The sequence below is a fragment of the Mastomys coucha genome, unplaced genomic scaffold (genome assembly GCF_008632895.1).
Source record: "Mastomys coucha isolate ucsf_1 unplaced genomic scaffold, UCSF_Mcou_1 pScaffold12, whole genome shotgun sequence".
Classification (NCBI taxonomy): Eukaryota; Metazoa; Chordata; class Mammalia; order Rodentia; family Muridae; genus Mastomys; species Mastomys coucha.
Window position 1 is genome coordinate 37050612 of NW_022196894.1, and position 21183 is coordinate 37071794.

A 21183-nucleotide genomic window follows, 5' to 3' on the forward strand; every position below is an offset into this window, starting at 1 on the left:
TTGGTTTTAGATATGTTTTAATGAACGGTCAAATGGGAGGGGATTTTCTCTTTTGCTAATACAATGTTTTAGGCTTCTGCCTAAATTTAATTGGGGCTGGCTTACAGGTTCAGAGGTTCAGTCCATTATCATCAAGGCAGGAGCATGGCAACATTCAGGCCTCCCAATAGTGCCACTTCCTGTGCCAAGCATATACAAACCATCACACTAGGCATGAGGTTACCACAGCTGGGATGGCAGGTTTGCTCCTGGATGACTCTGTGACCGACTTGATTTCAGTTCCCTCAATTCTCAACTGGGGTTAGTGGTATCCATCTTTGTACCGTTATAGCTACATCAGTAAGATACAGTGTGTGTGTGTGTGTGTGTGTGTGTGTGTGTGTGTGTGTGTATCCAGAGATATGAGATCCACACTATGGAAAGGGCAAACCAGAGCTTCCCATTCAGGTAGCCTAGGAGCCTTTTCTTTTCCTAGCTACTTCTGCTTCACTTTCTCACATAGAATAATACATCCTTGAGCCTGGGCAGGGTGGCAGACTTCTGAATGGTAAGGAGGCATCCTGTGGAAAATGTGCTGGTTAGGTTGATCCAGTTGGAAGTGCATGCCTGCTTCATCCTTCGGAGACCGCCTCCTCAAACCCCTTTCTCTTTAAGCATCTGTAAACAGCTTGGTGGTGTTGTCCTTTGAGACTCTCCCTGAGAGCATCCACTGTGTCTCCACGGGCAACAGGCCTCCAAAGACCGGATCCTCAGCTACCTTTCAGCTAACTTTGAAGACAAAGCCAACACTACATGGGACAAAGGTAGAGTAAGGGAATGTTACCTACCTGAAGTCAAGGCATACTGTGCTTGAAAGAGCTCTGGAGTGAGTTATTGAGCCTAAAAAGTGATTGAAATGAACAGGCTTTGTTGTGAATACTTCGAAATTGTTTTTTTTTAGGGGGGAAGCATGCTCTATGTTTTTAAAAATCAGTGTGTCCCATGTTGGTGACCTGGCACCAATTTTTCTCTGTTTAAAAGGATCTGTGATGTATTCAGTCTTCCCCAGGAATCCATGTGAGCTCCTAATGCGTTATCTAGTCCTGATTTTGCCATCCAAAGGGAGCAGCATCAAGGTACTCTCATGCAAACTAGTCCCAGAGTTCTAGTTCGACTGGATTTTGCTACACGTTTTCTTTCTTTTAAAATACAAATTAGTGATTATGGGAATGAATAGCAGTGGGTAACTTTGGTTGCTGTGTTAGAGCTATTTTATTTTAAAGATTTATTTTAATTTTAATTGTGTGTATATGATGTATGTGTGTATGTGCATGTATGTGAGGTACATACACATGAGTTCACGTGCCTTTAGTGGCTGGAAGCATTGAATTCCCAGGAGCTGGAGTTATAAGTAGTTGTGACTTGCCTGATGTGGGTGCTGAGAACTGAACTTGGGTCCTCTGTAATATCAGTCAGCTCTCCTAATCTTTGAGAGAGTTCTCTAGCCCTCGTTATCTTAGAACTTGGAAGCACCACCTGCCTTATGCCATGTGGTCCTTGAAGCCCTTTGTGAATTTGAAAGACTGGTTGAGGCTGAGTATCCCTTTTCTGAAACATTTTGGTCCACAGTGATTTGGATTTGGAATTTGAAGGATGGGAAATATTTTCATATACATAATGAGATAACTTGGGTATGGATGCCAAGTCTAAGTACAAAATTTATTTAGGTTACATACACACAATTCTATAGACTCTTTTGTATAGTTTTGTGCATAGAAACAAAGTGTCATAGCATGCACTTTTCTCTGTGTGGCATCCTTTTGCTGCTCAAATTTTGGATTTGAAAATGTTTAGATTCTGGGTTTTTAAATGTGTTCAACTTGTATTTCTATTTGAGAAACAAATAAGCAGATTTGGAGACATCAATAACTCCTCAAGTCTTTTTTTCACCAGTTGGCAGATCCTGTTCTACAGTGTGTCCTTGATTTCATTTTTTTTTTTAAATCTTGTTGTACATGTAGTTAATTACATATTGCTGTAGTCTTTTTATATGAAAATGAACTACAAATAGACACGAATATAGGCATACACATATGTGGTACAGTGTCTGTTCTGGCTGGTTTTGTGTCAACTTGACACAGGCTGGAGTTATCACAGAGAAGAGAGCTTAAGTTGAGGAAATGCCTCCATGAGATCCAGCTCTAAGGCATTTTCTCAATTAGTGATCAAGGGGGTAGGGCCCCTTGTGGGTGGTGCCATCCCTGGGCTGGTAGTCTTGGGTTCTATAAGAGAGCAAGCTGAGCAAGCCAGGGGAAGCAAGCTCATAAGTAACATCCCTCCATGGCCTCTGCATCAGCTCCTGCTTCCTGACCTGCTTGAGTTCCAGTCCTGACTTCCTCTGGTGATCAACAGCAATGTGGAAGTGTAAGCTGAATAAACCCTTTCCTCCCCAACTTGCTTTTTGGTCATGATGTTTGTGCGGGAAGAGAAACCCTGACTAAGACAGTGTCAAATTGCATATTCTGTGATGATCAAAGCAGCCTGTATATTACTCTTCGTTTGTGAATACCATTAGCCACACATGGTTATGGGACAGCTAAAATGTGGCTGGCGTGACATGGGGGACTTAGTTTTTATTTATTAGTTTGGATTGAAATAGCTGCATGCTCAAGTGGGATATGCCCAGGAGCTGGAGGGACAGAACTGTTTAGTAGAGTTAAGACAACTCATGAGTTCAGGGCCTGGCAGAGGGACAGGAGAGTAATAAAGAAGAGAGTCCTGAGTGTCCTGAACAATTACTCTGAGGTAACTGTGTGGCATGAAATTGGGGGTTCTTAAGCATGGAGCACTTAACTCCATTTCTCTATCTCAGTCATAACATGCACATTTTAGATTCACTATGTGGGCAAACCTCAGGCTATTTGGGGGCCTTTTCCCTGTTGAATTATTCTTATGAGGCTGCACAGTCATGTGAATGACTCTGGTTATGTGCTCTGCTTTCTAATGGCCCACTTTCAAAGCATGGATCTCATCAGGGAGTTATCCACATAGGTAATTGGTTTCATTGGTCCTGCTTAGAAAGAACATGAAGTTTCCTGATCTCCTCCCTCATAGTCCTGTAGCCAGTGGCCCTTCCCGGCAGGAGAGGCAGGCAGGGGTTTACTGTAGAGCTCAGAACCAGGCCAAGCCAGTCATCAGCTGCCTGCGCCTTGGCAAGCACATAGGTGCTCTGTGCCTGCCTTTCCTCATCTGCAAAGTGGACACGGTGGTAATAGTGCCCATTTTACTGGGCTGGTGGCAAGCTTGAATGATTTTAACATTGAATGATGGCATGTTTTTAACACTAAGCAGCCCCGGTGGGGGGCGCAGTGCTCAGCCACATTCTGGTGTCAAGAGTCACCTGTGTCTAAGGAAAACCGGCCTGCTTTCTTCAGTATTGAACAACAGGGTGCTCGCCCAGTTCCTGGAGTCCTGTCCCCATGTGTAAACCTCACATAACAGAGGACTTCAGGGAGGTTTTCTAAGGCCTGACTGCTGTAGGCCTGCTCATAGCTCATGGACAACCTTTTTAATTATGTTCAGAACGGTTGCTGACCCTTCTGCTGTGAGGTTTTAGAAATCTGGTAGTCCAGCTGCTCCATGGCGACAGGTTTGTCTATTTTTCAGGGATCAGCACAATCATCTTCTGGATGATTTTGCCTTTCATCCTATCTCCTTTCCCCTTCCAAGTAAGCATGACTTTGGGGGTTGAATTAGAGTTTTAAAATTTGAAGTAGCCATTTACCATGTTCAATTGTACTCCTTTTGGAAATAGAGCCAAATCTTATCCCTTTTTCTTATGTCTTACAATCTATTGACATAAATTCTAGCACTGACCTCTTTGACAGTCTAGACCAAGTACTTCATTCACCCATTCAACGCTTTTTCACAATGCATTTGACATTGTTCTCGAAGGTGGAGATGCACTTAGATATATAGGAAGGAGGGTCTTAAAAGTTCTTTCCAAACTATAAAGGATTAAACTACATGACATTATTCAGTTTTAAATTTCTCTCCTTTGATAGGAGGGAAGCAGGGGTGGGTTTATGATAAATTGGGAGAGAAGAAAGATAATGATACCATTACCAGGTATCTCTTAGTTCACAGGGGTCCTGCCCCGAGCTACCTTCACCATTGCCGTAGACACTGAGAATGTTGGGATGAGCGGAGTTGAATCTTTACTCTTTCAAAAACAAAATAAATGTATTTGTTTTATGAGCAAGGTGTTTTGCCTGTGTGTGTGCACCATGTGTATACCCGGTGCCCTTGGAGGCCAGGGGAGAGCAACAGATCTCCTGGAACTAGAGTTGCAGATGGTTATAAGCTGCCATGAGAGGATTGGGGAATTGAACCTGGGTCCCCTGGGAGAGCAGACAGTGCTCCGTTAAGACTGCTGAGCCATCTCTCTAGAATCCTGACTCTTTTCTAGAGCATGTACCAGTCAGTGCCCTGCAAAGTGGAAATGACTAGTTGTCACTCCAGAATTGCAATTTTGAAGAATCGTGTATGATAAAATTTGAACCCACACGCGTTTAAGCTTATTCTAAGTATGAGAGTCTTCTTGTTCCTGGTATAATGGTCACTCTGTAGCAATTTACAGAGCAGAGCACCTAGACATAGGATCGCAAACATGCCCCCCTAGCTTATTTGCTTTTACAAACACAAGCAGTTCTGAGTTGGGCATGAGATAGCAGATACTGTCTGAGAGGAAAGAGATGGAAGAAGTTGTATGACACAGACTTATGGAGTTCAGTCCCTCCTGCGGGTGCCCGGGAGGGCTCCCCTGGCGAGGTGGAAGCCTCAAGGTTGAGAGGTGACAGGAGGTGAAGGGAAAGTGCAAACTCTGTTTGAAGCTCCTCTACTCAGATGTGTTCAGTGCTCAGATGTGCTCAGTGTTTGGAACAGAGCTGAGAGGCAGAGCGGGGATGAGACGGGAAACGCCTCTGCTTGTTAATACATGTCTCTGCCGCCGCAGCTTTGAAGAGGAGGCTGCTGTACACACGACTTTACTCCAATTCAGTGAGTTTTACAAGACCACAGGGGGACTTGTTCCCGTTTGAACAAGCCGAAAATGTCTTAGAGCTGACAGCATAATGAGTAATTTTTTTCTTTGTTTAATATTTTTGATCCAGATCCGGGAGTGGGGGTTTCTGTCATTTCTGTCCGATGTTATCTTTCTCTGTATTTTCAGCTTTGTATTTTGGCTTACCAGAAGGTTTAATTTCTTATATAAGTAATAAAGCCAAACAAAAGCAATTATTTAAAATTGTTATTAATGAATTTCTAAAATCATGCACTGAATACATGATTTTCCCGGTTTACTAGTTAATTTCAATCTGGCTTTTTTTTTTTTAAGTTAAATTACATTCATTATTTTACTATTTAACTTTGTGCGTGCGTGTGTATGTATGTAGGCACTCATGTGCCACCGTGTGCATCTGGAAGTCAGAGGACAACAGGCAACACTTGCTTTTCTCCTTTCACCATGTGGGGCCCGGGGAATCAAACTCAGGCTGTGAGGCTTGGCAGCAAGTGACTTTTCCAGCTGAGCCATCTCACTTACCCCTGACTGGCAATTTTAGCAAAATCTCTCTCTTTCTTTTCCACTTCTGTCTAGTTATCTTTATATTCTTGGTTTGTGAGGGCCTTCCACAACTGGACAATAAGAAGCGAATGAGAAGAATTTGGGAGGCGAGGGGGAGTGTGATTAGGAGTGGGGGAGATAAGAACCACGCAGATAAACTCATCCTGGATTCCATGTATGACAGGTCGGGAAGTGAATGCATAGAATAATGGACTTGTTCTGGCCTTGACTGACTGGCTTTCAGGAATATACTATTGCTATCTGTTGCAGGATTTTTTTCCCTGTCCAATCACACAGGGAAAAGGGTGGCGGGGCTAAGAGTTACAGAGACAGTGTCTCAGGAGAGAGAAGGGGAGAAAGGAGAACGGAGGCAGACGTGAACCAGCGTGGCTGGAAACAGCCACAGGTAGTTATGATATCATAAGGTTGGAATAATTGGGGAAAAGCTTTTATTATTATCAATTGGCTCTGAAATTATTGTATTGGCATCTTGTAAATTGTGATTTTTATTGATTCATAAATCTGATTGGTTAATTATAAGTTTTAAGAGCTTTCATTCTACCAGGTAATTGGGTGTCGTGATGGCTGACCGTGGGGTTCGAGGGGCGTTGTGTGGTAACGAGAGGAACCCGAGGGGTGGGAGTCGGGGTGGGGAGGAGGGCTCCAGAGAGTTGGCGGGCAGAGAGACCGCCGAGATGAGATCACCCTGCTGGAGCCCTGTGGCCCGCCAGTGTGGGCACTAGCTCGGGAACATGCCAGTTCACTTTTTTAATATTTCCCACAACAGCTATCCAATGCTGTAATTTACTTGTTTGGTAGTATGTGCCCATGAAGTTGAGGCTCAGAGATCTTAGATGATTTGCCTAAGGTCAGCCAGCAGTGGTTGAAACCCAGCTCTGCTTCTAGATCCTGTTTAAAATACAGCCTTCCTCTGTCTTTAAACCTGGGAACTTTAGATCAGACGTTCTTCTTATATTCTGCCATCAGAGTGGTATTGACTATGGTGGTGGAACAGCAGCATTGTTGTGGGCCGCAGGTTTCCACGATCCCCCTTTTTCCCAGTCTGTATGTCTTGCATGTTGAAATTGTAACCTCCAGTGGCGCGGTGCCTTTGCGAGTCAGGTAGACTGTGTGGGTGGAACCCTGACGAATGGAGTTGTGGACATTTGGAAACATGCCCCAGAGAGTTCTCCATCACCCTTTTTCTTTCAAGTAAAGCTCCACGGAGAATCTGAAGCCTGCATTAGGAAAATGGCTCTCAGCAGGGCCTGGCATGCCTGCTCTCCAATCTCAGATGCCCCATCCCCCAGGGCTGTGTGAAATACATCTTTGTAGCTTATAAAACATCTAGTCCAGGACGCGGTTGTAGATCCCAGTTGACTCAATGCTCTTTGTTCATATTCTGCACATTAACTCACATGCTTCACGTCAGTTCTACAGGGCAGAGGTGATTAAGACATTTGACAGGTAAGGACACAGAAGTTAGGAATTACTGTTTAGATCTCAGTGAGCTCTCTATGCCCCTGGATGATGGCAACGGGACTGGTGCCTGTCTAAGGTCAGCAAGCCAGAAGACAGGCAGACAATGACTGCCCCCGCCTGCTAGTCCTCAGGAGCCCCCTGTGGGGTCTTGTCTGCCCTCTCCTTCCTGCTGCTGTGTGCTGCCTCTGTTGCTAGCCAGGGAGGAAGAGACCTCCTGGGGCTCTGCTGGCAGCCTCCTGCCTTGTATCACTCTGAGGTCAGGCCTTTATCCGGGCCTTCCTTTCCACGGGTTCCTTTTCTCTTTGCTTTTCTTTGCTTGCTGCTTAGATAGGCAGCTCGCAGGCTCCCTGTGCTCTGTAACGCTCCACAGACGTGAATGCCTGGGGTTTCGAGAAAAAAAGGAAACTATGATTGTTCCATCAAAACCTCTAGACGATTCATAAAACTATATACACTACACTTTATATCTTATGCTAGTTTATAAATTAGATAAATAAGAGATCAACAGTAACAGTAATAAAATTGGACAATTATAAGAGTATCCACATAAAACTTATTTGAAACATATTAGCTATTTATTTCTAGAATTTCCCATTTACTATTTTAGGATCATTGTTGACTATGGGTAAATAAATCCATGAGTCATGAAGCTGGTTAAGCAGGGACTACTGTGACGCAGAGACGGGGGACTCAAGGCTTCCTGGCTGTGTGCCATTTCATCTTCTGTCAGAACAGAGCTTGGACTAGTGGTTACTGAGTTTCTCCTTGAAATTCACATGCCGGGCTCCCCACAAAATGCACGCAATGCCGTGGGCTCCTCTCTCCAGCTTCTGGAGGAGGTAGATACTTCTTCTGTGACTCAGAACACGTGGGGACTCAGGATGGTTGGGAGTAACACAGACGCTCTGTTCACATTTTCTAATAGAAAGGAAAGATTGACTGTTCTTCACAATCTTGACAAACTGAAGGAACACTGGGCTTACTCGGGCTGCCACCTGAGCTCATCTGGGACCCAGCAGAAGTGTGGCGTGCCAGTGCCCAAAGCAAGAACTAAATGAGAAACATAACCACTTCTGCAAGCTGACTTGGTTAGGAAGAGAGTAAAGATGGGAGATAGGCCCAACTCTATGGGGAAATTTATTATTATTTTTTTATAAGCTCTGAAGAACAGAATTCCTTTTTCATTTAGAAGTCAGTGAAAACAAAAAACTGAACAATAAATCCTTTGGGGGTTATAAATGTGTAAGTTTGGCATCACGGCTCCACATAAACGTCCACAGTAGCTCCTCCAGGTTTCGGTCTTGATTTGGATTTTTATCATTCGCTTTCTCTTTTTGTGTTCTAGTTTTTTCCTTTCTGGAAGAGAGGTGGTAGACCTTATTTTTTCTTTCAAGCCTTTGCCTTATAGTGCTTTACAATTTTCTACCACGAATTCAAATTTCAACAGTTTATCTCCTTACAGCTCCTTCCTGGGATTGGCTAAGTCCCAGTTTGCTCCGACCACAAGCACCTGCTCCTAGAACTGGAGCCAAAGGCAGTGCTCAGCTGAAAAGGGAGGGGGCTTGCAGCAGCCTCCGTAGCATCTTCCAGTGGAGTCTTGTGCATTCCTCCTCTTAAACTCAGGGATGGTATAGATAGCTCCTTTCTCCCCACTTACTATTGATTACGGAAGAAATTCAAAGGTCTAACAGTGGCTGAAGGAGAGACGAACAACTGGAGTTCATCTGACCTTGATCACTGGAAGTTAGAATGCCAGTATACACATGCTGCGGGGAGGGGGAGATAGTAGGAACACCCAGTCCACAAGATCACCACTGTTCTGTCAATAATTGATAGCACCTTGGTGGCAGAGCATGAGTTAGAATTTCATGGGTGCTTTACCGCTTGCGTGGGAGAAACCTCAGGGGGAAATTTCTCTGAAGGATGGGGAGCTAGATAGGTTCCTTGATGGACAGACAGGGAGAGGGACCATGACTAGTTAAAAAAAATAATCAAATAACTGGCTTTTCTCTTACCTTCATGACTGGAGGCAAAAGGAGATTTAAAACATAGGCCTGACCTAGAAGGGCCCCCTGCTGGTGGATTAGTCTGGTCTGGCAAGTTCAAGGCCACACTAGGACTTGTTTACCCCCAATTTGTAGACATGTCATCCCTGTCTTTGTTCAAACTGACCAACCCTCAGTTGAAGTATGAAGTCTGCTCAAAGGCCTTTAAAACTCCCCCGTCCTCACATAGAGAGTAGGCTGTGGTTCCCTGACCACTCTCTCTCCTCTGCAGAGGGTCTTTCTCTCCGTGTGCTTTGTGTGTGTGTTTCCTCACCCCAATAGATGCCCTTTTAAAAGAGCTGTTGTTGTCTAAGATTTCCCCCATGGCTACTTCCCCCACTACTCCACTTGCTTCCTCCCTTTTAAATCCTCTAACTGGTAGAGAAAAGGAACCTGATCAAGACCCCTCCTAAGTCGTGACACCTTCATCCTGAATGTGTTGGGGTTTTCTTAGTTTGGATTTTTCTTAAAGCTATTGGAAGCTGCTTTCTATATGGCTTATGGATACTGTGTGATGCTAGGAGCGTTCCCATTGTCCACATGCACCAGAGCCTAGTGAAGCATTCAGGGCAGGGAAAGAGATGGGCAACCTTCTCAGGAAGACTTGAGAACTCAGGGTGTGTATTCCTTATCTATCTATCTATCTATCTATCTATCTATCTATCTATCTATCTATCTATCATTCATCAATCTATGTCTGTCTATATTTGTCTATCTGTCATCTATCTACTGTCTATCATTCATCAATTTATATCTATGTCAATCAATCAATCATCTATCAATTATTTATCTGTCTACCTATCTGTATATCTATCCACCTATCTATGTATATAGATATCTATCTGCTGTGTTTATTTTTTTAAAGATTTATTTACTTTTACTTAATATGAGTACACTGTAGCTGTCTTTAAACATACACCAGAAAGAGTACATCAGACCCCATTATAGAGGGTTGTGAGCCACCATGTGGTTGCTGGGAATTGAACTCAGAACCTCTGGAAGGGCAGTCAATGCTTGTAACCACTGAGCCATCTCTCCAGACCCTATCTGCTGTGTTTAAAGTCAAACTCGGTACTTCATGCATTCTAGGTAAGCACTCTCGCTACAGCTGTGGCCACCATTTCTCTCTCCCTCACCCAGTCCCTTTCTCTGCTTGCTTATTTCTGAGACAGAATTACCTAGGCTGGCTTTTGAACTTACTCTGTGACCCAGTGAGTCCTTGTAGTTGCAGTTCCCCTGCCTAGCCTCCCCAAGCATCTGGAACTACAGGTTTGTGCTACTATTTCCTTTTGGGATAGTCATACTTTGCTTTCTAATGTCTAACATATTGATGCCTTTCATAATATTAGGACATCTTAAATTGCCTATCTTTAAATAACTTGGGCTTCCAGATGTGTGTTACCCGTGGCTTATGGCTTCTTGGTTCCCACAACACAAGGCTGCATAGTTTATGGATATCTGTGTTTGTCCATGTGAGAAGCATGGTCATAATACTTTTCAATAGGTATTAAACGGCAGGAATCAGGTACATTAAAGAGGGGAGATAAGATTCTTAAAGACAAGGAGCCTCAGAGTCAGGACAAAGCAGGAAATTTGCAAGTAAGCATTTAAATAAATCTAGATTTTGGGGGCAAATTATTTTCTCTCTGGTTGAAATAGGATAAAGGGAAGACATGGATGAGTTTCTCAGGATGGACCTATTCGTGCTTATAAATGCTGACTTTTAGTATCTGTTGAGTTCTGTTAGGATTGTATGTCAAATTGTTCCTGGTGGCAGATGTGCTTGAACACCTGTCCCTTCAGCTGCTAGCGCTGTCTCTGTGATGTGAGACCTGCCTGATGCATCTAGGTAATTAAAAAGGTGGGCTTTCCGGTTCCCAGCTCTGTCTTCTACTTCCTGGTCCTGGCCCAATGAGGGGCTCTTTACCACGTGTCCTCACCTCCTTGCCCTCTGCATTTTGATGAACAGAGATCCTCCTGGAACCATGAGCCAGTGTGTCTTTCCTTCTGTAAGTCACTCTGCCAGGTGCTTCTCCAGAGCGATGACCTAAGTGACTAAGGCTTCACCATTTGGTTGGGAAACACTGGCTGTGTCCTTTCCAGTTTTCAAGTATGTTCTAGTGGTTTCCACACTTCCTTGCACATGAGAATGACTTGGGGTGGAAGGAGGGTAAAAAAATAAACCATCCAGGGTGTATCTAATATCAGTGGAAATCTCTAGGGGGAGGAGTGTGAAGCAGCCTTGGCGGTGGCGTTGTTTTGTGAAGCTTTGTAGGTGATTCTAGTGTGCAGCCAAGTTTGAGAAACAATGTTACAGGCCAGTGGTTTTTCAACTCGAGCCGTGAATCAGCATCACCTGGAGAGCTTGTAAAAACACAGAGGTTGGGTTCCACTACCATGACTTCCTGAGTAAGTGACTTAAGAAGGGTATCAAGAATTTGTATTTCTGACATGTTCTCAGTTGATGCCAGTGGGGTGTGTGTGTGTGTGTGTGTTGGGGGGGGTTACCTTGTGAGCTCCATTGTTCTCGAATTTCAGGTGTGTTGATACTATCAAAATGCTTCAAACGGAAAGGAAAGATTCAGTCATTACAGAGACATTTGCATCACTTTGGAAAACTCAGGTGATACACTGGGGCTTGAAAAAAAAACCATACCTACAATCATGTTCCTTTGTTCTTATAAGTATTTCAGAGTGACTGAAAATACATTTTGTTCCACGTAAGTTTAGCCCAGAGCTTGAATAGTCAGCCACAGTCCATTCCTTATAGGTCAAAAGTGGGTTGTAAATGCAAATGGAGGGAACTCTGGGTCCACTGCTTTTTACTTAACACAGGTGCTGGCTGGTGGCTCATAGCCTCTTCAGTGTTTCCAGTTAGAGCCAGCGGAGGGGTGGAAGGATTTGCAGGGGTGTGATGAGAGTCTGTTCTTTAGGGAGACCACAACTTTTGCTTTATTGAGTTTATAACGGTTCCCGGCTTGGGCCGCTACTTGTTTTGGCTTGGTGCGGTTATTTTTCCTTTTCTATTATAAATATTATCTGCACAGCTCTCTTAGCTCTCCCAGTCCCATTTAAGTGTCATTAGGTTTCCCATTAGCAGCTACTGTTGATGGTTTCCTGCAGAGGCCTCAGCGTGAGCCTCCTTGCTCTGAATTTGATCTGGGGAAGAGCAAGAGAAAAGGAAGAAGTGTGGACTCTACTAATGTCTGCCTCCCAACTTGAAAACAGAAGCGTTCTTCTGAAACCCAAGTTGTTCTTCTCCCAGAAGCTGGCAGCAGGTGAAACAATTTGTGCATCTATTCCCACAGCCCCCAAATGGCAACTCCCATTTAATTTCTTTGCTGCTTTTTTTTGCATTTTTAAAATAAAATAAAAAACAAAACAAAACCTCCAGCTGTTCAAGTTGTCTTGTGCATACCCCCCACACCCCCAGCCCCCCCACACCCGTTCTGCTGGTTGCTACTATTTGAAGGCTTTTGTTTTTCTTTCTGTCTAAATCTCTGATTAGTTAAGCGGCCTCAGGTGTCAAGTGCATGATGACCCTCAGCAAGGTTAAGTGAGTTCCAGAGACAAGGGCGCATTTCTTTTATTCAAGGTTGCCCTTTCTAAAGAAAAACAACCACCTCTTGTACTACATCCCTTACCATGTGTTATTTATTAAACACTATACTTAACAACACATATAATCAGTAAAATTTAAGCAAACAGGAACTCTAAATACAGTTAGAACTCTTACTTGTTGAGTACTTATACTGATTAATGTTTGCCCATTTAAAAAATCTGCATTTTTAAGGGCTGTGGCTCTGTCAGCATGAAGATTCAGGTTCAGACCCCCACCTAGCATCCATGTTAAAAGCTGTGCATAGCAGTACATAGCAGTACATACTTATATCCCAGTGCTGGGGAGGCAGGAGGATCGCTGGGGCTTACTGAGCAGCAAGAGACTGTTTAGAAATAAAAGGTAGAAGATGATTAATGTAGACAGTGGTGTTGACTTCTGGCTTCCATACATGTTGTGTTAGAATAGTGGCTCAAATCGCCCAGATAGACCATTCTAGACCAATACAGATCCACGTGGGGTTTATTGTGGGGGGAGGGGGGCAAAGGTGGTGATGCAGATGAAAGGGAAACAGAGAGAGAGAGAGAGAGAGAGAGAGAGAGAAAGAGAGAGAGAGAGGGAGGGAGGAGAGGGGAGAGGTCATAGTCACTCGCAGGTAAAGGTGGGAGGTGAGCCAAGTGGATTCTGGGAATGTATGGTGGTTGCCATGCCAACAGATGTGTGGGTCCTTGTCACCTATGTGTTATGTCAATGGGTTCGACCGTTCCTGATACCAACAATACACATTTGCACATATGTGCTCATACACACTCCATATACACACTGTGCATATGTATGTATATGTTCACACATATATTCAAATAAATGATGCTGTCACTTAGAATTCGTGGCCTTAGAAGTCCCTTTCAATTTGTGCACGTTAGTGAGCTGCTGTTATTCTCAGTCCTTCCTTACCAAGAAAATGATCAGGCTTAACCTGTCCTCAATTACCTAACTGATGTCACTTGGAAGACAAATTTGTAAGCGGTATTTCCTGAGATGCCCACCCCTCCTCTCTTGCCTCTTGGAAGAAGAGAAAAAAAAAAAGTGCCTAATTACCCCACTGGCTACATTTCCTGGCGCCGCATCACCATGATTGTGCTTTTCTGATTAGGAGAAAATTTGCTTTCTCTGACTGCTGCTTAGATTTAGCTCTCTGCCCTTTCCAGCCGAATAAGAGAGTCCTAATTTACACTGAATACATACGTTTAGTCATTACCACTAAATGTTACAGAGGCTCGTTGAGAAGCTCCTGGAATGCTCTTGTCTAGCTTAGCTCAGCCTGCTTCTCTGGGGCTTCAGTTAAGTTTGAGTCAGCATAGATCAAAGCCTACCCTACAGTATGGCTTCAGGTAGAAATGAGGGTGGATCCCCCCACCCCCAACCCCCGAGTTGGGGAACATGTTCTCTAGGCTCTGGGTCCTATCTACTTGTGCTGAGGAGGGATCCCAGGAAGTGTCTGGATTTTGATAATAAGAGACAGGACACAGCCATGGTCAAAATGTGCTATGGCTTGGCAAGTTGCTCCCCTGTTCAGGAAAGTGGTCTAAAAGCCGAATGGAGAGCAAAGTAAACACAAGTGTCTTAGTCAGGGCTTGTATTCCTGCACAAACATCATGACCAAGAAGCAAGTTGGGGAGGAAAGGGTTTATTCAGCTTACACTTCCTCATTGTTGTTCATCACCAAAAGAAGTCAGGACTGGAACTCAAGCAGGTCAGGCAGCAGGAGCTGATGCAGAGGCCATGGAGGGATGTTACTTATGAGCTTGCTTCCCCTGGCTTGCTCAGCTTGCTCTCTTATAGAACTCCAGACTACCAGCCCAGGGATGGCACCACCCACAATGGGCCCTCTCCCCTTGAACACCAACTGAGAAAATGCCTTAGAGCTGGATCTCATGGAGGCATTTCCTCAAGGGAGGCTCCTTTCTCTGTGATAACTCCAGCTTGGGTTAAGTTGACACAATACCAGCCAGTACAACAAGCACCCCAACAGACGGTCTTAAACCTGGCTTCTATTCACCAGGCTCACTAGAATGATGGACATGGCTCATTCCAGTTTACACATGGGGCATGGTCTGGGCTTGAGAGTATACTTGGGACTTCCTGCCCACAGGAGGCATCTCTCCTCAAGAATCCACTGTGTTTAACTCATGCTGTTAGTGTCAACTACATTGATTGCCGTAATTATAGACATGTGTTAAGCATTATATAAATGGATGGGGTATTAATGCAAGGCGTCTATGCCTCCTTAAAAAGATTTGGCTAATTGATTGATAGAAAATTTTAAATTAGAGATGGGCTAAGTATCTTCAAAAGCTTTTAAAGAATGTATGTCTAGCAGATTTCCAAATTTAGGGTTTTTCTTTTTCCCCTCAACAGAAATAAGACACTGCATTGGAGATGTGGTCGGAGCATGAAAGATGACAAAGGAAGTAAATCCGTGGACTCCTGGTGGAAGAAACGGCCTGGACTCTGCTTTAACATAGTGATGTATAAGTGGGCATTTGCGGTGCTCAAATAGAATGTGAAGAAACGGACTTCCAGGCCCCATTGTATTCAAGTGAGCAGGGTGTGCCTGCTACTTGAGAATCTCTGGAGGTGTCTGTCCCTGAAGCTCCATTCTTCATCCTTTGGACTTTGCCAGTACTTAGGGGTTGGGGGAATCACATGCTCATGGTCACGTCTGATGTCACTGGATTACTGCCTTTCGGTTTTGGGGAGCAGTACTTATTTTACATTTCTTCTTTGTTTCAAGTCTCTTAGAGTGAAATGTGCAGCTCAGGTTTCCTTAGTTGCATTATTTAAAAATGTCTGAGGCAAAGCATTTACATGTGTAGTATACTTGACTGAAATGGGGAGAGGGAAGAGCAAGTTCAAGGCTTTACACTGTAGGGACAAAAGCCATTTTGTAATTGGGTATCCAGATATCCATATTCTTTTAAGGCTCTGGCTCTTGAGTACAGGAAGAGGATTTGGCCATGAATCTCACAGAGTGCCAGGGTCACATACCATCTGCTTACTTTCTTCTAATTCCAGTCATTTTTGTCTCTCCTTCTGTATTCTGTCTCTTTTCCCCAGTTCTGTTTATGGAGGAAGCAGAGCTTTCAGCTCAATCTTTGCTACTTCATTTCCTGGGAACTCTTACTTTTGGGTGGGGGTCTGCCCTCCCTGCTGAGCTCTATCTAGATAGCAGCACAGATGTGGGGATGCACAGGCAAGCACGTATGAGTCGGTATACACATGCACAACCCACATAGGTTGATCACATCCTAAGTACTAGAACACCCTTGAGAGTAAATGTAGGCAATGGCAGTATTTTTTTTCTCAGCCATAAGGCAAAACTATGCTCGTTCTAGGTAAACTAGAAATTTGTCATTTTTCAAGTGATTTTTGTTAGCCAGAGACAATTTTCTCCTTTAGAGGAATTCTGGTATTTTCTAATAAAACTTCTTCTTCTTTTTTTTCTCACTCCATTACATCTACTCCCAAATTTGGTAAACTCAGCCAATTCTTTGCCTCATTAGGGGTGTGTGTGTCATTAACTGAAATGAAGTGTGCTATTTCCCCAGTTGCCATGAAAAATCTTCATTCTCTCCATGCTCGATTTTCCTATCTATGAAATGGAGAACATTCTCTTTGGCTGAGGCACTTGAGTAAAAGGGCAAACTAACTTATAGAAATGCAGAGTTCATTGTGACCACAGTTTGTTTAGAGGTGGTTGATTAAGAAGCAGGGAATGATATGGAGTTATATCAGCTCCAATCTGTCTTTGAGACTGGAGTCTGGGAACATCCTATTTGATACCCTTTCATTCATGCTCCCTGACTCTAAACCTTGTTCTTTGAAATAATCCACCAGTAATCCTGGATCCTGGCCTTTAGCCTCCTTATTATTTCTGTCTTGGACCTCTACTCGGCAAATTCATCCAATCACCCTGAATTGTATGTCGTTGAGCTAGGTTATTGTGATGCTGATAAATGAGAACTAAATTGAAGCCATCAGTCTCATTTTCCTTTCTCACCTTATTTCCAGATGTGGAAGTTAATGGGCTTGGATTGGCTGCTAACACAGAGTCTCATCAAAGACCATTTTCCCTAAGGGCATTAGCTGCAATTTATTGATTGGGTGGAGGCCCGAGGCACTTTGGGTGCAGAATAGTATTATGGTCTAAGGAAATCGGTTGGAGCTGAAATCCAAGTCTGCCACCAAATTGGACAGGAGCACTGTGACTGTAGATTCAAAAGCCAGGTAGGTTGATAAGCTGGGCACTTTTCAAAAGTCTTACCTTGTTAGAAAGAGGTAGGTAACTCTTTCTTTCCTTAGAAAGTAGATATTCAGGCCCCATTTTCTGTGTACTGAGGTCCATGTTCTTCTTCAGCTGTCAGGGAAGGCTACGGTACTTGAGTTGACTGTACCTGCTCCTTCTGGTTCCTATGCTATTTTGAGTCTGCTCCATTCAGGCCTCGCATCTGTTTTACTCATCTAAGGGCTGTTCTTCTAAAGATCACCAGTGTCCTCCTCCCGCATGGCGAAAGGCCAATGTCCGGTTTCACCTCTCGTTTCTGGAGTTCCGCCTGAGCATCGCATGGCTTCTACCTTTCAACTCTGAAGAGGTTTCTTCACTAAGTTTCCAAAATATTATTCTCTTCTAGTTTCTTCACATGTTGGGGGTTGCTCTGCCTCTGTCGATAGACCTATGCATTCCTGATCTTGATGTCTGAATACAAGGTTCCCACAGTTTAATGAGCATGTGCTTTGCAGAGTCCATTTCAGTTCATATGCACCCAATGTTTCAGATCTAAATACTCTTTATCAGCTGAAGGAATCACTCAAATATCTATTTCTGACTTAGAAATCTCTCATGTGCATGAGATGCACATAAATGTGTGCTTAATTAATTCCCTGTTTGACTTTATATGTGTTGAAAAATTAGCTTTGCTTTTATCTTTGGAGAACCTATGCCTCCCGAATCTGGCCATGTCTCAGCATTCGTCCTGGCTCTGTGGTCCCAGCCCCTGTCCTCATCTACCTGCTCCACTGAAGTGCCTTACCTGAATATCTGTGTTGGTCCTGGAGCCTACGAGGTCACTTTCAATGGCAGCCAGGCTGTATAGCTTTTCAAAACCAAAGTCAGGCTGTGTGACTCTTCTGCTCAAAACCTTAAATGGATCCATATATCATTCAAAGTCACAGCATGAATCCTCACCAAGTTCTATAAAGCTCTTTGAGAGTGTTTCTGAGCTAATATCCTAATAGCCTCCTTTCTGGCTCACATTGGCTTCTAGGATTCCAGACATATTTTTGGTTCAGAGATTTGCTCCTGGCTACCTTCTGCATGGAATTTTCTTTAGGCACGTGCATGGGTAGTTTTCTCATGTCCACATTCAGCTGTCACCTCAGTAAGTTACTACAGTGATCACAATTTAAATTAAGAAGTTCATTACTCAGAGCCTCCCAGCCCCCACACCCTTCCTGCTGTATACTGGTGGAGCATAGCAGGACGTTCTTGGCTCTACCAGTGATATAAATAACGACACAGAGGTTTATTAATATTTTAAAGCTTAGGCTTTAGCTGGTTATTCTATCCTGACTAATCTTCACCTAACATCCTGCCACATGGCCAAGTCTACATCTCTGCTCTGCTCTGGTCCATCCATCCACCTCTGAGTCCACTGGTGAATCTCTTGCCTCTCCTTTCTTCTCCCAGAGACCCTCTCTCTGCTCAGAAGATCCACCCTCCACTTTCTGCCAAGCTATTGGCTGTCAGATCCTTATTACAGACAAGTAGATAAAATTTCAGATTGCCTTAGGCAGGTAAGGAAGAGTGAATATTTACAAAATATGAGACCAGTGATAGGCCATTATTCTCTGCTGGTATAGAATTAACAACTGAGTGTACAGAGATGCACCTTCATACAGTGTAGCCTACAATATAGAACTGATTATAAGTGAAACAGTTCAAAAATCCTTTTATGAATCAAGTTATCTGAGCATGTATCTTGTTAAAAGAATCAGGCTACATTTTTCTAGAAAATAGTAATATCTTCCACTTCTACTGATTTTTAACAAGTATATAGTAAATCAGACGTAAGATTTCTTATTAAATATATTGTTGAAAGTGCAGTGTCTGATATATAATGTTTCATACTTGTTTCTGTTTGAGGGTCTGTCTTCTTTTCTGTTTCAAAATATTTTGCAGTGTTGTGGGTAGAGCTCAGGGTTTTGTGCATACTAGCTAAATACTACTAAGCCACATCTCCAGCTCCAAGAGTTGAACTTTTGTTACTGTATTTGTAAAGCCTTGAACAGTTGGTGAATGAAGCATTGTAGCTCATCTCTGTGTAAGTTCCTTCAATAAAAATTCATTACGTTTTGCCTCAATATGTTTTAGGGCATTTTTATTTTTAATAATATTATAAACACAAAATTGTTTTATAAAAACATTTACTTTTTAAATTTGTGTGTGTGTATGTGTGTGTGTGTATGTGTGTGTGTGTGTGTGTGTGTGTGTGTGTGTGTGTGTGTGTGTAGGTACCCATGAAGGGTAAGAGAGAGTTTCAGATCCCTGAGATTTGGAATTACAGGTGGTTGTGAGCTGGTACATGTGGGTGCTAAGACCTGAACTCAGGTTCTCCAGAAGAGCAACAAGTGCTCTTAACTCTGGAGCTGATTTTCTAGTTTCACATGTGGCCTCCTTTAAGTATGCAGGTATAGAGAAATTGTGTCCTCACTATTTGAGAGTCACAGGCTGTGGCAGGTAAGTTCTGAAGAATCTCATCTATCACAATCAGAACCTGGGCAGCCAAGTCAAGAGGAACTTGAAATAAGGGACACACTCACATGGCATTTGCCTCTCATTATTCCAGGGAAGGAAAAACCTTGGGGCCTATACTGTCCTGTCTCTGTTTTCCTAAATACAAAGGTCACCAGCTCCTTCTGTTTATAGCAACATCCCAAACCACTTCACCACCTATTAAGAAGTAATAAATTATTTAAATATAGCTTAGCCTGCTTTCAATTATGACACATTTAAAGTACAGATGAAATAGAAGTGAATTATTCATTTACTAAAGAGCAGACTTGTACTGAAATAGTTCAGAATAAAACACAGCATATGCAGCAATCTAATTGTCACCTACTTGCATTCTAACAGCCATATGCACTCTCCCGTTCACTTTCCATATTTCAGTCCTCGGGCAAAGAGGTCTCAAACACCATCTGAGAACTCTGAGGTCTTTGATTAGATCCACGCCTACTCTCAATTCAACTGTTGATGTTTCCATGGTGGGAGGTTTCGTGAGAGGAACTTTGTATGTTTGGACAGAAAACACTTTTTAAGACTTTTTTGGTTAAGGGCAAATCTAATTATTTAAAATTTGCAAAATAAAAATTAATATTTTTAAAATTCTCTCTATCTGTTCTTCATGGGCTCTCTTTGTAGCCTTCTGTTTAGAATATAGCTTTGGAGGTTTCATTTATTTAGCTAATGCTAGACAAAATATGAATCCTACAACCAGTCAAGACTGAGAAGCTCTGAAGGTGTAGCTACCACCCTTATCAAAGAAGCCTCTAGAAATCCAAAACTGGGCACAATGCAGAGATCAGCAGATCATGGCGAGGCTAACCCCATGGACACATCTCCATCACAGTTCCTGAGTCTATGGGTTATAGAACATCACAGAACAGGGGTGGAAAGACCGTAAGAACCAGAGGACCAAAAAGTCTGCTGTGAAGCAGTCTCTCCTAGAAATGGCTGCATAAACAAGACTGGAACAATGGCAATATCAATGGACATGCCAACACGGGGTATATATATGTTATACACATACATGCACAATGCACCCCAATAGTAAAAGAGACTATTAACTTGAAACTGGGGAGTACATGGGAGGGATTAAAAGGAGGATAGTAAGAAAGGGATAGAGGGAAGAAAAGGAGAGGGGAAGTTACATCATCTATTTCATTAAAAAAGAAAACATTTTTAAAAATTGGAAAGCTTTGGGGACACAACATCTGTCCCAATACTGGGAATAACAGGGATCAGTGGGACCAGGCATACAGGAACTCTGCCAGCCCAGTGTCTCGGGTTGCTTCTGGTCTATCTGGGCCTGCCAGTGCCCTGAGCAGAGTTTGGGCACAAGCTCGGCAGGCAGTCCCACAACACCCAGAAGAAGGTCCACTCCTTGCTCTAACAAGCCCAGGGTCACCAGATCCCAGAATCACAGGATCACAGAGACAGCTTGACTCTGAGGAGTTCTGACACAATCAGGATCACAGGAAAGTCAGGCTCCAGTCAGATTTAGCAAGGGCAGGTAGCACTAGAGATAACCAGATGATGCATGGCAAGCATAAGACTGTAAGCAACACAAACCATGGTTCCTTGGCATTATCAGAACCCAATACTCCCACCATAGCAAGTCCTGGACACACCATCACACTGGAAAAGCAAGATTCAG

The 21183-nt window shown here is 43.3% G+C and overlaps 1 long non-coding RNA gene across 1 annotated transcript in view; it reads left to right on the forward strand.

The window, feature by feature from the left end:
* Positions 1-15256, forward strand: part of LOC116086410 — a 31236-nt gene extending 15980 nt beyond the window's left edge. The window contains exon 2 of the long non-coding RNA XR_004116911.1: positions 15107-15256. This is a non-coding gene — a long non-coding RNA (uncharacterized LOC116086410). The remainder of the gene's footprint in view (positions 1-15106) is intronic.
* The last annotated feature ends 5927 nt before the right edge of the window (positions 15257-21183 follow it).